At 47.7% G+C, this 17,428-nt stretch overlaps 2 long non-coding RNA genes across 2 annotated transcripts in view; one reads left to right on the forward strand and one right to left on the reverse strand.

Annotated features, from left to right (window-relative positions):
- Positions 1-17,428, forward strand: part of LOC135967298 (uncharacterized) — a 122,843-nt gene that overhangs the window by 84,746 nt on the left and 20,669 nt on the right. The window contains exons 4-5 of the long non-coding RNA XR_012424000.1: positions 2,285-2,343; positions 6,455-12,987. This is a non-coding gene — a long non-coding RNA (uncharacterized lncRNA). The remainder of the gene's footprint in view (positions 1-2,284; positions 2,344-6,454; positions 12,988-17,428) is intronic.
- The window catches only part of LOC135967297 (uncharacterized), a 130,894-nt gene that overhangs the window by 42,938 nt on the left and 70,528 nt on the right, over positions 1-17,428 (reverse strand). The gene's annotated exons all lie outside the window — the stretch shown is intronic.

Genomic DNA, 17,428 nt, shown 5'->3' on the forward strand with positions numbered 1-17,428 from the left:
TGACCTCACGCCTCTCTGCACAGTGGGTGACCAGGTCCATAACCTCACACCTCTGATCGTGCACAGCTGGTGGGCACAGGACCCACTTCAGTGAGGGGCTGACTTCCCAGGTGTGAAGGGGGAATGCTGTGTGGCTCGCTAAGCCCCTCCATGCTTTGGGGGCTCCAGGCTGTGGCCGGCAAGTAGGAAGTTGTCCCAGGAGGCTGCTGTGTGTTGGGGATGGGAGGCAGCTGCAGGGTGGAAGTACGATGTTGTCGTAGGGGGCCACTGTGGGGGGGTGGGACGGGAGGCAACTGCAAGTTGGAAGTAGGATGTTGTCCCAGGAGGCTGCTGTGTGTGGGGGAGGGAGGAGGCAACTGCAGGGTGGTGTGGTGGTCCCCGTGCCACTGATTTCAGGTTAAAATAGAATGTGGACCTCTTTTTACCATAGTTTTTAATGACTCCGCTAGTTTGTGTTGCTGTCTCTTGCTATGAAGTCCACAGTCTGATGTCTCTGTGGTCCCCATGTTTCCCTTCTGCTTGTGTTACCCGATCCTGTGGGTCAGCTGTGAGGAAACCACTCTCCACTCCTCATCTGGAGTGGTCTCGAGCTGGGTGTGCTGGTCTCCTTGTGGGCTAAAGTGTTCTTCTGTTACTGTTTTCTCTGTTTCTTGACCAAATTTAGCAGACTTGCGTATGATGCAAACACTTTAAAAAATGTCTTTTGCCTTTATAAAGAAAACACCTGCATTGCTTTAAAATGAACCTTTCCTGTGTCTCCATCCTTCCTCACAGATTGCTCTGTGTTAGAAACTCGGTGGTGTGTGTGCTTCATGGCCTCATTCCATCAAGCACTGTAACCTCTGATTGCAAAAGTGACTATACTCAAGGCAAAAAACTTTGCAAATGTTGAAAAGAAAGAACAAAAACAATATATTGTTCTCTTGTCATCCTGAAATGGCTACTCTTAAGATTTTGATGTAGTTCAAACTACATCAAAGTCTCACCTACTCCTGTGCCAATATTCATCCTTCAGCTCTGCCTCCGTTCTTCCTTTCTTTTTTCATGCTATGGGGTCTGCTTTGGAGATGTTATCTACTTTCATTCTTCCAAAGTCAAGCTTCTAGCTTTGGTTGGAACTGCAGACCCATTTACCCATTCAGCAAATACTTTCTAAGCACATGGATAGTCACTGAGAATACCGTGGTTCACCAACATGACTGCGGCCCCTGCTCACACGAACTTGCGGCCTGATGGGGAGAATGGGCACTAATATGACAATCAGTCTAATGGGTTTCTGATGAAGAATTGAGGAAAGCGCACCAAAGAAAGGGAAGCGGGGTTCTCTAAATTTATGCTGTAAAAGAATCTGGCGTATCTTGGGATGAGAGGTAGAAAACCGATGCATTCTGGAAGGTATGATCCCCTTGCAGTCTGGAGAGAAGTAGAGGTTGCTTGTTGAGGGGGGTGGAGTGTAGGGACACCACGGTCTAAACAGAGATGGGGGTGCGTGCAGAATGCCTCTTGCAGCAGGAAACAGGCACGTGCAAGGAAGTAAACACGGGAGAAAGTGGCACAAGACAAGAATGAAGGCAGGCAGGCAGGGGCTGGGAGATGATGGTAGATGCTTTATTCTCTTAATAACAGCAACAGGATGCTGTTGAAAGCACTTGGGGGAGGTGGGGAAGTGGGTATGACATGTTTTGTGTTTGTAAAATTATCACATTGTCTTACCAAACTATACTCCCTATTTTTTATTTTTACATTTTACTTTAAGTTCTTAGATACATATGCAGGTGTGTTACATAGGTATACATGTGCCATGGGGGTTTGCTGCACCTGTCAACCCATCATCTAGGTTTTAAGCCCTGCATGCATGAAGTATTTGTCCTAATGCCCTCCCTCCTCTTGCCCCCACCCCCCAACAGGCCCCCGTGTGTGTCGTTCCCCTCCCCGTGTCCATGTGATCTCATTGTTCAACTGCCACTTATGAGTGAGAGCATGTGGTGTTTGGTTTTCTGTTCCTTTTAGTTTGCTGAGAATGATGGCTTCCAGCTTCATCCATGTCCCTGTAAAGGACAGGAACCCATTCTTTTTTATGGTTGCATAGTATTCCGTGGTATATACATGCCACATTTTGTGTATCCAGTGTATCATTGATGGGCACGAGATATCCTCTTAACATGTGCTCCAGCAATTGCACTCTTAGGTATTTATCCAAAGGAGTTGAAAACTTGTGTTCACAGAAAAACCTGCACATGGACATTTATAGAAGCTTTAATCATAATTGCTAATTTTATTCCAGCTTTATTCATAATTGCTCAAACTTGGAGGCAACGAAGAAACCAAAATGTTCTTCACTAGGTGAGTGGATAAATAACCTGTGATATATCCAAACAATGGAATATTCTTTAGCACTGAAGGGAAGTGAGCTGTCAAGCCATGAAAAGACACGTAGGAACTTTAAACATGCACGGCTACACAAAAGAGGCCCCTCGGAAAAGACTAAATACTGTAAGCTTCCAACTAAAGGACATCCCGAAAAAGGCCAGACTATGGAGTGAAAATGTCCGTGCTTCCCAGGTGTTGGGAAGAGGGAGAGATGAGGAGGTGAAACACGGAGATTTTTAGGATTTTAGTGCAACTGCTCTGTACGATGCTATCATGGTGGATACATGTCATGACATATTTGTTCAAACCCATAGAACAAGCACCAAGACGGAGCCCTCATGTAAACTGTGGACTCTGGGTGACAATATGTCAACGTAGGTTCTTCAATTATTACAAATGCTCCTTCTGGGCAGGAGTGTTGTTAGTTGGGGAGGCTGTGCACGTGGGGGAAGGGAAGGCATATAGAAGGTCTCTCTGCACCTTTCCCTCAATTTTTCTGTGAACGTGAAACTGCCTAAAAGATAAAGTGTATTTTAAAAAAAAAATAAAGGAAAAAAAGGAAACAAAAAGTCCTCACAAAAATCAAATGAGAAAATGATCACACTGGGTGCTTCAGGTCAAAATGGAAGAACAAGGGCTGTATTTACCATCCCACCTGATGACTTTTTTCTCACTGCTTTTCAGCATTTTTTTGGAGTCTAGTCAGTGCAATAAGGCAAGTTAAAACACATAAAATGCACCCTTATTAGAAAATAAGATTTAAAACTATCTGTATCTGCAGGTGACGTGATCACCCGTGTGGAAAATCTCCTGAAATCACAAAAAGCCACTAAAACTAATAATAATAAATTACTTACTAATAAGTGAGTTTGGGTTTAGCTTGTATCTTGCAAACTTTCCATAAGCAGTATTTATCTCTTTATACACTGGCAAAGAAATAATTGGAAATGGAAATTTACAAAGTAATATTAAGACTAAATCTGACAAAAGATGTGTAAGATCTATGCACTGTAAAGCCGGCAGTGATGCTGAGATAAATTAAAGAACTAAATAAATGAAGTGATATACTGTGTTCATGGATCAGCAGGCTCAATATTGTTAAGATGTCAGTTCTGCCCTTGTGGAGCAGAGGTTTAATGCAATTCCAATCAAAATCCCAGCATGATTTTATTTTTTTTTTTTTCAGTAGAAATGAACTAGCAGATTCCAAAATGTGTCTGGAAATTTAAAGAACCCAAAAGAGCTAAGACAACTTGGAAAAAAAATGGTGGAGGACTTACCTGAACTATCAAAACTGGGTTAATGAAACCTCCTAGAGGGTCTAGTAATAATCTCACAAACATGTTACCTATACATAGTGGATTTTTGAAGAAAGGTTCAAAGACATTAAATTAGAGAAAGGACGATAATGATGATAGAAGGATTAAATACTACAGGCCAAAAAGGGAAAAAAGAGCTCCTGTTAAATATCTTCACATTGTTGGTGTCACTCATGCAATTCAATTCACATTTTGTATATCTAAAAGTTGAACAGACTTCTTCATTCTCTTTCCCCAATTCACTCCACAGAGATGCTGATGTCTTTCCGTGGAACTTGGAAGTTTGCTATTCTTTTTAAAATGACTCTCTTAGACACTGTTTCTGCAAGAAGTTGTGGGACTGTAACTTACAAATACTGTTCTAAACCTTGGAATCACACGTTTCCCTTTTTCTCTACTTATCGTTTCTAGTCAGTTTCCCATTTCCTCTTCTTCATATTTACACTGCATTCCTTCTAGTTCAGGCTCTTGTTACCCCACTTGATCTCTTGATGTGGTCACCTGAATGTCCTTCATGTTCCAGCCTCCTGGAATCCTTCCTTCATGACCCTGAAGAACTGCCCTCCAGACCCGCAGGTGTGACCCGGAATCAAGGATCTCAAAGCCGAGTGGGATCTGAGAGGCTATCTAGACCAATCCTCCATTACAGACGTAAACCTTTTGATGACTTCACTTCAGAGCCCAAAATATTTGCACTGCAGGCAGAATCACCTAAATCACTTAATGTGATGTTCAGTCTTCCCGTGGTATCTTCCTCTCTGCATCTCCCTACTTTCGGTCAGCCATTTCTCACTCATGACACCGAACCCTTCATTCACATCACATTATTGTTCTTCTCCACACACACTTGTTTGTTTTCTGCCTGGGTTTTTTGTTACATTCTTCCCTCTACTGGCAATATCATTTTCCAAGATCTGAGTACAGAATTTTAACGTATTCCTCAGAATGACTCACATATCACATATTCGACCAAATGGCTGCAGATTCTGTCACTTCCTCTCTTGTCCTATGGCAACCTGGAGAATCTTCTTCTCTTAGCCAATAGGATTTATCATGGTCCTTCTTTATCTTAACAATAGTTTAGCAGGACTGAGAACTGGGAAGTAGATTTTTCTCCCAGGGGTGAGAACTGTCTTAGTTTAGCAGATCTCCCTGGGTCTCCATTCTGGTTGTAGAAAAGCAGCCCATAGGGCATGGTGGGGAGGAGAAGAAGGGGAACTAAGCTGTGTTGCATGAAGATGGACAGTTGTGACCCTTACTCCAGGGTTGGGAGTTGAGGCCCCTAGGAAGGAGAAGCTGTAAGGATGAAGACGAGGCATAAAAAGTGATGCAGGCCGGGTGCGGTGACTCACGCCTGTAATCCTAGCACTTTGGGAAGCCAACGTGGATGGATCACGAAGTCAAGAGTTCAAGACCAGTCTGACCAATATTGTGAAACCCTGTCTCTACCAAAAATACAAAAATTAGCTGGGTGTGGTGGCACATACCTGTAGTCCAGCTACTCGGAAGGCTGAGGCAGGAGAATCACTTGAACCCAGGAGATGGAGGTTGCAGTGAGACAAGATCATGACACTGCACTCCAGCCTGAGTGACAGAGACTTCATCTCAGGAAAAAAAAAAAAAAAGTGATGCATAGTAACAAGACTGCCCGAGGAGAAGAGGCAATCAGCAACCTTCTCCAGGGTGGGATGGCTGAAGACCCTTTAAGAACAAAGGTGTCTACTTTCCTTCTTTAGGATGCTCTATCGTGATTTAATGAACCCTCCCAATCTACTGTATTCAGTATTTGGCATGAGTCAATTTAGGGGAATTCTAGAAAACATAGCTGGCTGTTATCAGGTTAATGTAGATTGGGAGGTAGGGAAAAACCCCAGGAGACACGTAGGAAGGACAATACGTGAAAACAGAAGAAACTTGGAGTCAGTTCACCCTTCAAACAAAATCCAGTTTCCAGAAGACATTGTGAGGGCTGCTGGGTCTTCCTCGCCTGCAGATGGGGGATTCCAGATAATTATTATACTTGAATCTCACAGGATGGGGTGATCACCACCTGCTCTCAAATGGGATGAGTTACAATATCTTCTATCGGGAGGCGGTAAATAAGAGGTTAGGTACACGTCTGTAGTCATCACAATTTTGTCAAGATTGCTATTTTTACTTCCATGTCATAGATGGGGAGCCTGATGCTTGTGGAAATGATTTGCTCAGGGTCTCACCATTAAAAGTGGCAGAGGAAAGATTCCAACATGTTTTAAAAGCTGCAAACTGAGCTGACTCCCATCCATGCTGTCATACCGACTTTGAGATTTCAATCCTCCTGAAGGCAGGAAACTTATTCCATTTGCTTTTATACCCTCCATAACACTAGTGAGCAAGTTTTGCTCAAAGTAACATGGAATATTTTGCTGACTCAAGGGGAAAAAGTAAGAGACTTAAATGACACCATCACAAGTCAACCTTCAAGGAACAGAGACATATTTAGCATTAGCTGTCTCAGTCCAATCAACATAGACATGCACGTTTATCCTTTACATGGCAGTAAGACAGCAAACACAATTGAAAAAATGAGCCAAGTGTAAAAAATGTGTCACAAAGGGATGGATTTAGACAGGAGAGCAGTGAAGTAGGTTATAAAATGGTCAGCATAATCCATTTCAATGAATTATTAGCTGAAACATGCAAAGCATTTAGGATTTCTGGGAGAAGGGTACAAACACACCAAATGTTTGCCCGACATTTTCTTCACTGCTGCTGTCTTTCCACAGGGCTGGAGATGATGTTAACCAACGGCCTTGGGAGGAGAGATTGCAGCTGAGCCCACACCCTCTCAAACTCCTTCAGACTGTTTCTGTTTTTGTAGACTTTACCATTAACAACAAATCCTAAGATTTACTCAATCAGTACAGCAGTCGCTGGTCAGAGTTCAAATTTCTGATTCGAAGGAATCTGCACTCTGCCTGCCAGGATCGACTATTAATGGCTTCGTCCATAGAGGAGCTGTGTCTTTGCTCACTATGGAACAGTATTGAGGCTTCGAAAGGGGTATTTTGCTGGTCACCTCCTTGGTCATCCTTCTGCTCACCAAGAGCAGATACTGTTCTCAGCCCCTTACATTTACAAGGTCGTTTAATTCTCACATAGCCCTTTCAGATAGATGCGACTATTACCCCCCTTTTACAGAGGAGGAAACCGAGAGGCAGAGGACATAGGTGAATTGTCCCAGATCACAGAGCTGGCTATGGAGCTGGGACTTGCACCCGGCCAGCCTGGCTCCAGAGTTCACTGCCCTCCTCCTGTACAGCACGTGTGACCTGCAGTAATCACCGCCCAAACAGGCAGGCACTGCGGATAGCCAAGCACACCTCTTCCGCCTTCAGCACGGAGGACGGTTCGTTTTCATTCTGGTGTTCAGCTCAGGACTGTTTTTATCACAAGGACGCACCACCCAGAAAGCTCAGTCATGTGCCGTTACCTTCTACGGTCATGGTTTTCTACTTTTTGGCCCCATTTTCCTGAGGACTTGGCCTGCTGGGACGTGAATGATGCGTTACTACTGTAGAGACAGAGGTTCAGGTCTAGTGGCACAAACAGCGACGGACCCCATGGAAATGCGGGCGTGGCCCCTCCATCCCAACAGCCTGCATGGCTGCTCCATTCTGCTCCCATCACACACATCCCCACACAGCCAAGCCCCTTCTCCTTTCCCCCACTGGATTCATCAAATCAAACCTCGCTGTCCTTGGCAAATGTACCATTAATTTCCTTTCTGCCCAGTAAAAAAGCACACTTCCAGTTAACATGACACCCCCGCTACGATAGAACAGCCTTAATTCACACATGACGCAGAGGAACAGAGGGAGGAGGGGTCGAGGACCATCCTGGAATCGGCAGCTGTTTTCTGGGGGAAAGCCTCCGTCCCCCCTGAGCCCGACACTTGTGCCACACTATCCCCATGGTGTCTGAAAGCTCCATGAAGACAGGCTCACTCTGACCCCTTCACACCCACAACGCCAAAGAGGAGCAGGTGTTCAGGAAAAGTCTCCTGCTAGTGCTGAAGACAGGAATGATTCCTCGTGGTGCCCAGAATGTCAGGAGAAAAGGCACCATGTGGACACCTTCCAGGTCTGCTCAGTCTCTGCACAATCACAGACTTGAGACCTGGAGGGCAGACACCTGGCACTGCTGACCACCCCAAGGTCATGGCCTCTGCCCCTTCTCTGCTGCCCATCAGTTCCAAGCTTCTGGCAACACCGCCTGCTGCCCCCACTGCCTCATCGACTCTTCGTGAAAAGCAAATGTTGCCAGGATAGCGTATGAGTACATTTGCCAGGAAAGCAGCTCCGATTGACGCTGAAACCCCCTTCTCACACCCCTGGCAGCTCCCTTGCCCCCGATGTGCACATGCTTGCAGCTCTGACCTTGCTCAGTGTCCACACAGGCTCTGTCCCCTGGAGAGCCAAAGGCAGACTCAATGTTGAGTCAGAAATACACAAAGAGGGTGAAGATTACGAACTGCCTGCCCCCCAAAACACAGGTTGAAATCCTCACCCTCAATGTGATGCTGTCAGGAGGTCTTTGGGAGGTGATGAGTTCCCGAGGCTGGAGACCCTTGAATGGGATTTGTGCCTCAGAAAGGGGCCCAGCAAATCCCTCACCCTCCCATTGTGTCAGGGCCAGAGAGCAGGTGTGTGCCAACCAGGAAGGAGCCCACACCAGAATCCACCCGTGCGGCACCCTGATCCTGCCTTCCAGCCGCTAGAACTGTGAGAAACAAATTCCTGTTGTTCATAAGCCGCTCAGTCAATGGTGTTTCGTTACAGCAGCCTGAGCTGCCTGAGATGACGATGCTCACCGCCCTACAGAAACGGCTACTCCCCTCTCCCAGAAAGAGGGGTTTAATTAAAATCCCTGTCTCTCCTCGCGGCCACCACAGATCTCACTCCCCCACCCCAAAAGCCAGCAGTTGCTAGGATTAAAGGAAACAGAGGATTGTTTTAGACCAGCCCCTCCATATCGATCTGAAGCCTATAACTTTGCCCACTTCCACGGTGGCCGTGTCACTGCAGTGCCCATGTCAGCTCTGTGTCTGCACTGGGTCCCAGGCTGTGCACAGACTCTTCTAGCTGCCCATCCAGCACAGCCATTTCCCCTTCTGCTTTGGAGGCTGTCCTTCGATATCGAACTCCCACCTTTCTGCAACCCAAGGCCTTCTGATCCAGACATTCGGGGTGAGCTCAGCCATGTACTGGAGTCCTTGACTCAGGTAACCCAGGCCCAAGGCGTTGGCACCCACGATCTACTGGCTGTGGGGTCTGCACAGCCACTAGCTGTCCCAGCCACTCCAGGGCCTGGGAGGGGAGGCAGAGGAACCTGTGAAGCTGCCAACAGCCATACGGGGACAGGGGCCCCTGGGATGAGGAGGATGCCATGGAAGGAAATTCAGAGAAAGAAAGAGCCCCAAGGCTGGACGGGTCATGCCCAAAGCCTACACTGCTGAATTTTCCAGGTTTCTGAACTCAATCGCTGACCCACACAGCACATGTTTCCTGAGTGCTGACCCCGCGTGCCATTGGATACGGCAATAAAGTAGGACCCCCACCCACCCCTTCCCCGACACATACACAGGCCTGGGCACCCAGTTGGCACCGTGAGCCAGGGAAGGGGGCCATTTCAGACGGACAGTGGGTGCAGCCTTGCCAAAGCCCAGCAGTCACCTGCACTGCCACAGCCAGGCTGAGTCCAGATCAGCCGCACAGAAACCTGACCCTATCAAGGGCATGCCTGAGCTCATTAGGGACAGACACCGTCTCCTGCTGATCTCCAACACTTTCTCTGCATGTCTAGTTACAAACGGACGACGCAGTCTCGGAAGCACAGCTGTGACTCTGGAGACAGATCCCAGACCTCCCCCTGCTCCTCTCCGTGGTGCCATTGATGGGGAGGGGCCGGCATGGCCGCATACCCACAGCCACCATGCCACGGAGACACGGGCCTTCGACGGTTACTTCTGCCAAGGAACCCTGCTGCGTCTTGGAGCACACCATGGTGGGCGGGAAGCTCCACCCGGAGAAACAGCGATGCTTCTCCCCAGAGCCAACGGAGGGCACTCCCCGCCCTGCATGCAGCAGATTACTTACATTCTGGAAAACATCTGAGTTAGTGGGGAACAGTAAAATGAAAAGGTCACGCTAGAAAGTTTAGAAGGTTGTGTGGAGTCTCAGGAGGTCCAAAGATTTCTGAACCAAGACTGCTGTGGGCAACGAGCTTACAGGGAAAGTTTCCACACGGGCCTTCAACAAGCAACGCTCAGCAGGGAGGAGCCACGTTCTGGGCAGAACCTCAGAACAAGAACATCGCACACCACAAAGTCACATCAGAGCCAACAGCAACTGAAATACAGCGCTCTCCTAAGATGTGTGCGTCACCTGCAGAAAGTCACCACACATTAAGATGGGGGAAGAAAAGGATAAGGTTAGAAACAAATTTGAAATTATTTCTGCATACATAAAATTTCTACATCCACTGGCTTTCTTTCTGGGAGTAACAACTTTTACATGAGATGCACATCCCCGTTGGAAGGAGTTTGGGTTTTCCGTGGGCAGAGTCAAGGGCTCTCCAAGAAATGTGAACCTTTTCTCACTCACTGAGCCGCGTGCCCTGAGGCCGTCCTGGCCTGTCTGAGCACCTCCCTGGCTCTGCCTCCAGCCAGCTCCTTCCAGCACTCACCCCGCTGCTCCCAGAGCCTGCACTGGCCCAGGATCTCCTCTTCTGCTGCTGTCAATCTTCCACTTTAGGGTAAATAAGTTGGAAACTAGAAAGTTATAAGACCCCTTAGCTTTTTAAAAATTTGTCTTCTCAGAAAACAAAGAATACTAATTCTACTTCCACGGTTTAACATGTTGCCCCCATCTGCATGTTCATGGATATGTGTTTTTCTATATATTTTAATCAGTACTTATAAAAGCATGCACTGTTGGCTATGTTCAGTTCAATTACATTTGATGTAAGAAGTTTTAGTTTCAGTGAATTCAGGCACTCAAAATTTAAGCCCTCTGACATCTATTAATCAAATGGAAAAATGACAGGTAGATATTACAAAAATCAAGAGAAGTGTTTAATATAAATCCTGGACTTTTAGATATTTCCACAAATGTAATGTATACATTAGTACACGACCTTGAGCATTTTCACAACTCTTTGAACTAAAATTCTGCTCTTAACTTTTATTGGTAGATCGACATCCATATGTGATTATAAGCAGCTCAAACATCAGCTCTTAGAAACAACCAGAAATGCTGTGGGCAAATCCCACCGAGCAGCAAATAACGGAACTGCACCCAACAACCCAGGTACCTCCCCTGAGGCATCTGGAACTTGAGGATTACGAGCAGCCTTTGGTTTTTGAGGCACCCGAGAGTGGGGACTCCAACTCCCCAAGTCTAGGAAGGCCTCAGCGATAAGGAAAACTGATCAAAAAGTCATCCCTGCCGGCCCCCTGCCATGGGTTCCCCCCTGCCGGCCCTCAGCCACGTGCTTACAGATCTCACTTCCTCTCTGTCCCGCAAAGCCTGACTCCTGATTCCAGCCCTGCTGCTTACTGGGATGTGGCCATGGACGTCAACTGCACCTGCAAGGGGAGAAGCCTGTCAGGATACAGGATCCTGGCCATCCTGGCAGCGCTCAAGCTGATACTGTAACTTGGTAGCGAGTTACTTAATGCAAAGGTTTAACTTTGAAAAATTTAGATGTGTGTATTCTAACGGAAATTCTGAATGTAGAACACAGGCCACACCCTCACACAGATGTTGTCTGGCCAGCACTCTTTTGTCTTTTCAATAGACATTTTTAAAAGCAGTTTTTGGTTCATAGCAAAATCAAGAGGAAAGTACAGAGAGTCCTCACCTATCTCCTTTCCCAGCACAGGCACAGCCTCCATCATTCTCCTGCCCTCACCAGACCAGCATGTCTCTACGACCGACAGACCCGCATCAACACGGCACCACCACCCACAGTCCACAGCTCACACGAGGACTCGGCCTGCTGCTGCTCACTCTGTGGGTTTCACAGACGTGGAACGGCATGCATCCCCCATGAAAGCCCCACCTGGAGTTGTTTCCCACCTTCCATATCCCCTATGCTCCTTCCATTGATCTCTCCCTTCCCCAGCCCCTGGCAGCCACTGACTGTTTGACTGTCTCCACAGCTTTGCCTTTTCCAGACTGTGCTGTGGTTGGACTCAGACAGCAGGCAGCCTTTCCAGATTGGAGTCTCACTTAGCAACATGCATTTAAGATCCTTCCTTGTCTTCATGGCTTAGGGGTCCAGTTCTTTTTAGTGCTGAATAATATCCCAGTATCTGACATACCACAGTTTATCCATTCACCTGCTGAAGGGCATCTTGGTTGCTTTCTAGTTTTGGCAATTATAAAGCTGCTGTCAACGTCTGTGTGCACATTTCCGCATGGAAGTAAACTTTCAGCTCCTCCGAGTAAACGTCCAGGACTGTGATTGCTCCTGTGGTCGGAGAGCTTAGTTCCACTGAAAACCGCCACACTGCCTCCTACAGCAGCTGCCCCACCTCCCCCAGTGATGAGTGAGGGTCCTGATGCCCACACACCCACCAGCACGCGGCAGTGTCGGAGTTCGGGTTTTGGCCAGGCCGATGGGTGCACAGTGACGCCTCACCCTATGACATAAGACGCGGGTCATGTTTCCACGTGTAGATTTGCCATCTGTGTATCTTCTTTGTTGGGGTATCTGTCCAGGTCTTTGGTCCATTTTTAATCAGGTTGTTCATTTTCTTGTTGAGTTTTGAGAGTTCCTTGCACGGTTTGGATAACAGCCTTTCTCAGATGAGTCTTTTACAGATGCGTTCTCCCCGTCTGTGGCCTGCCCTCTCATGCTCCTGAGACACTATGTTTTATATTTTGAAAAACACTTTAGACAGAAGATGGACCTCCCAGCCCACCACGGTTCTCAGTTTGGCCGTGGTCACCACCCTCCCAGCCCTGGTTCCCACCTTTCCACGATCTGCTGGTCCTATGGGTGTCAACCCATACTAAGTCCCTAACATATCTCCAATGATGGCAACGTCAAAGCCGGCAGTTTGCAGGTAGAAAGGAGCTGATGGAGGCCGGAGCAGAGTGTGAAGGCCAGCGGATTCATCCCTCGGGGACCGGCAGGCCTCATCAGATATCCCCCTGGGTCACCTCCCAAATGAAGTACCTGCTTTGGCCGTGGGCAGGAAGCAGGACCTGGCCCAGATCTCAGCATATTTGACCTGGCACGGCATTTACAGGTGAGCCTCCATAACCGGAAACTCGACTCTCTGGGGAGAATGCATTTTCATTATCAAGGCTTTTAGGCTTTTAATTAAGAAACCAAAGAGCAGTGACTGGAGTGAGGATGCAGGGACTCTGGGTGACCCACACGCTCGTTTCCACCTGGCACGAAGGACCCTGGAGTGAGGGTGCAGTGCCTGTTCTGAGTCACCAGCACACTCATCATTTCTACATAAAGAACCCTGTGAGCCTGTCCCAGGACTTTTTAGCCTAGACCTAAAAATTCACAGCTCAGGAAACCTTCATCATTTTAGGAACCTGAGGGGTGGGCCAGGGGGATCTCACAGAGTGAGGTGCTGTCTATGGGGTCAGCAAAGTGCAGCTGGGGCTTCCCGCAAGCACTTCAGGGAGGCCGTGCACTGGCCCGAGGCTGGTTCCGCCTCCTATCCTCGGTTCTCATGCCCAGCCGTGAGGGGAGCCCCCCGCTTCAGGAGCGGTCCCTGGCTCCAGGCCCTAACGTCCATGTCCAGGCCCCTGGTAGGGCAGCTTCTACCCCAGGGAGGCTGGGACTGGAGACAGCCTGGAGCTCTAGGCAATCCTGGCAACCACATGCTTCCCGAAGTGGCTGCAGACAAACTCCTGCTTCCAAAACCTGGCACGGGCTGTGTGAGGCCTGGAACGCGGGAGGCGCGATTACCCTCTCATGGTTATCAAGTCAAGTCATGGTCTCTTAGACCTAAGTGTGACTGGAAGTATACACATTATGGAAGTGTATATAAATGTGAATACAGAAACGCTCATTTTCCTTTTATATACCTTACATATATGTGTATACGTGCATATGTATAAAACATGGAAGAAAAAACCATACTTAAGATTTCAAATCTCACTCACAAAAATCTCAGAAGCAAATTATTATTCTTAAATTCTAAACAAAGATGTAACATTTTACATTCTTACAAACAAAACGTTCTCTATTAGCATTTTATTTTAAAAACTAAGAATGCATTGCACTCTCTCAATTTCGATTTTTAACTCAGCTCACAAAGGCCCCTGTAGAAAGGCCTCCGTACGGCGGCAAGGATGGCGGTGGTCACACCTGTGGCCATTTATCCTCTCTACATCTAGCTCCTCTCCCTGAGGCAACACACCTCCGAAGTCACAGCCTGGCCTCCCAACTCTCCCCCGTCCCGGGCCTTTTGGCATGTTGCTCTGCTGCACACACCTCAGCAAATACTGCTGATTAGCCAGAATCGCCCAGAAATCTCTTAACCTTGATTCTGGCTGCTTTTGTAATTTGTAATATCTGTACTTCTGGTGTGATTTGAGAAACAACACATTTTAAAATTAGAGAAGATGTGGTTTTTATTCTCTCCTTTCTACTTGCAATCTTGAAAATTCAAGTAGCAGCAAGGGTTTGTTGAAAGTAACTTCCACCAAATAGAACCTATTACAAAGGTACTACAGAGTGCCAAATAACCACATAGATGTAAAATAGACATGCAGACACAGATATAAAATCCAATGGTTAAACCAAATTGAGAAATGCTTGCCAGTTTGATAGGACTTCTAAAACTTGACATAAATGTTGGCTGAGGGATACAAGATGCTATGAGATGAGTGAGATGCTTGGCCTAGAACCACAGGCTCTCTCCTCTTTACAGCAGAAAATCCATAAGGAAGTCAAATCTGAAAGAACCAGGTACCGTTGAACGGCATACTCAGCCATCCTTCCCCATTCCTGGGCCAGGTGCGGTGAGTGCAGCCAGTCGTTCACCAACATCCATCATCCATCCTCCAGGCCATGGCTACACTTTACTCCCAGGCTCCCTGTCATTATGTAGATTAGGTAAATCAGGGCCACTCTCACCTTAAGCCTCCCCCGCCAGCATGGCAATCACCCATTCCCAACCACAGCAAGGACAGCCGTGTCCCTGGGAACGCAAAGCAGGGGTCGGGAAGAAACCTGGATCTCTGAATACCTCATGGAGCAGTCACCAGCCTGGAACATCCTCCCTGACAGGTTTGCAAGACAGAAAAACTCCTTGGTTCCTCAAGCTACAATACTGCAGAGTCTCAGGTCACAGCATCCTTACCTACCCTCGTCAGGAACCGTTCATGCTCATCAAGACATGAGAACAAAACTGCAGTGGCACAGTCACACTCAATGCAGACCACCTGCTGCTCACATTCATCGTATTAACACCAAAACGCCACCGTGGTGGATATATCCTGGATGTGGACACTCGGCGGCTTTTTGCTGGAGATGTGCTTTGTGCATTTATCGCACAACCATCTTGGCGTCAGGAGGGGCTGTGCAGATGGCAGCTGTGCACGTCACAGGGAGTCTCAACTCGCTGGACTCTCAGCCAGCTCCCACTATCAGTGCCCGCAGAGTCCTCTCCTCCGGGAGCACGTGCTTGGACGCCACAGTGGCCTGTGGATCCACACAACAGCACTGTGTGCCCCAGGAGCTTAGAAAGTACCACTGCATCAATGCCTCCACAGGTGAGGCCGGGGGCAGAAGCCAACCTCAAGCAGTTACGGTCCTCCGTGGGGCTGGCGTCCAGGCAGGAAGGCGGCTCAGCGGCTCTCCTCTCACTGTGGAACTTCCTAGGTCCCCACATGAACAGAACCTAAATAACACGCAACGAACAACAGGAACGAGAACACGACCAGCAGCTTCTGAGATGAGCAAGCTGGGCTGATCGTGAGACACCTGACGGGGACGGTGCCAGAGCCCCTCCCAGTGACCTGTGTGGACAGCGCTGCCAGCATCTCCCTAAAACCAGCCCAAGTCAAGTTAGACTTGAGGCTTTCCAGGACTGGGTAGATCCATTCAATCCCACAGTCTGAACCTTCCAGGCCGTGTCTCATGGCCCTCATCTCACATATGGGAACCCGGACGCTGCACCATAGACGTGGCCCCAAGCCCTCGTTCCTTCTTCAACACCACACACCAGTACAGTGAACACTTAGGATCTGGGCATTCACATAAAATACTGCTTAACTAAAACTTCTGATTTAGAACATGTTTAATTCCTACTCACAGAGCTCAAAGTGTTCTGTCCTAGGAGGCGGTAGCTGTAACTAAGCATGAGAGAAGAAGGGATCAGAGTGGTGCCAAGTATTAAATATTCCTCTAAATCTATTCACCAGGTTGCCATGCTATTGTCACCTGCTTCATTTTCTGTCCTTAAAAGACAAAATAGTTACTTTTCAAAATAGACAACCTGTTTTACTGATGCTTAGCTATAAAGTAGCGAGCTACGTATCCAAAAGGGAGATATGGGAAAACAGAAAATGTCCACAAGCGATCGGGGTTGGGGGGCAGTTGCAGCAGCACCTGGCTCTGTTGCGTTGTGAGCCAGCCACGTGGGCTGGACAGCTCACTTAGCCACTGAAATTACATCATCTAAGATTTTGTTTCAGTTACTTTGATAAATTCTCCCTCTTGCTATGAAGAGTAAGGTTTGTTTTTTTTGTTTTTGTTTTTTGACTTGGAGTCTCGCTGTGTCACCCAGTCCAGAGTGCAGTATTACAACCATGGCTCATCGCGGCCTTGACCTTCTGGCTCAAGCAATCCTCCCGCCTCAACCTTCCAAGTAGTTGGGACCCAAAGGCGAGTTTGATTTCTTTGCTAACGAATTCCTAATTCACCTCGCAGTGGGCCTGTCAAGGCCATATGCCCGGACATCCATCTTGCCGACCGTCCATGTGGTCTCTAAGGTGGATGCACTCCGGTTGCCTGGGCTCCTGCACGTGATACTGAGTCTCCAAGTCTGCCGCTGTATAAGGGACTGACAGCCCCAAGCGTCTCGACGCGCCACCTTGAGCCGGGCTTTATTCCACAGGGCGACTCTGCTTCCCGTGATGAGATGCAGCACGTGAGCACAGATCAAAGGGTATCAGCAACTAACCCATTCCCCTGGTACTAAGCAGAGGACCAAGAGTTTAGTTCCTTACTTATTTGCTACGGGCTTGACTCAAAACAGCTTTCTGGAATCCTGGGGACAAACATCTCTAACTGCTGAGAATTCTGGCTTTAGTAACGGAAGAATCACCTAAAGCCCATTTTGTAACTGCTGTTCTTATCAGAATTTGAGGCCAAAGGGAAAAATAAAAGGGGGGCTAAGATCGTGACACCCCAGTTTGCACAAGGCCAACCAGCCTGCTTGAGGGGGTAAAAGGAATAGGATTTTTAAACTGCTGAGTTTTAAAAACATGGCTGTAGGCTGGGCGCACTGGCTCACGTCTATAAGCCCAGCACTTTGGGAGGCCGAGGTGGGAGGATTGCTTGAGGCCAGGAGCTCAAGACTGGCTTGAGTAACACAGCAATACCCTATCTCTTTAAAAAGAAAAAAAAAGGTTATTAAAATAGTAATAAAGGTTAATACAATAAATTACTATGTCAACATGGCACCCCCTGCCGTCAGACGAGGTGCAGTCTCTGTGGCT

Source organism: Macaca fascicularis, chromosome 15 (genome assembly GCF_037993035.2).
Source record: "Macaca fascicularis isolate 582-1 chromosome 15, T2T-MFA8v1.1".
Taxonomy (NCBI): Eukaryota; Metazoa; Chordata; class Mammalia; order Primates; family Cercopithecidae; genus Macaca; species Macaca fascicularis.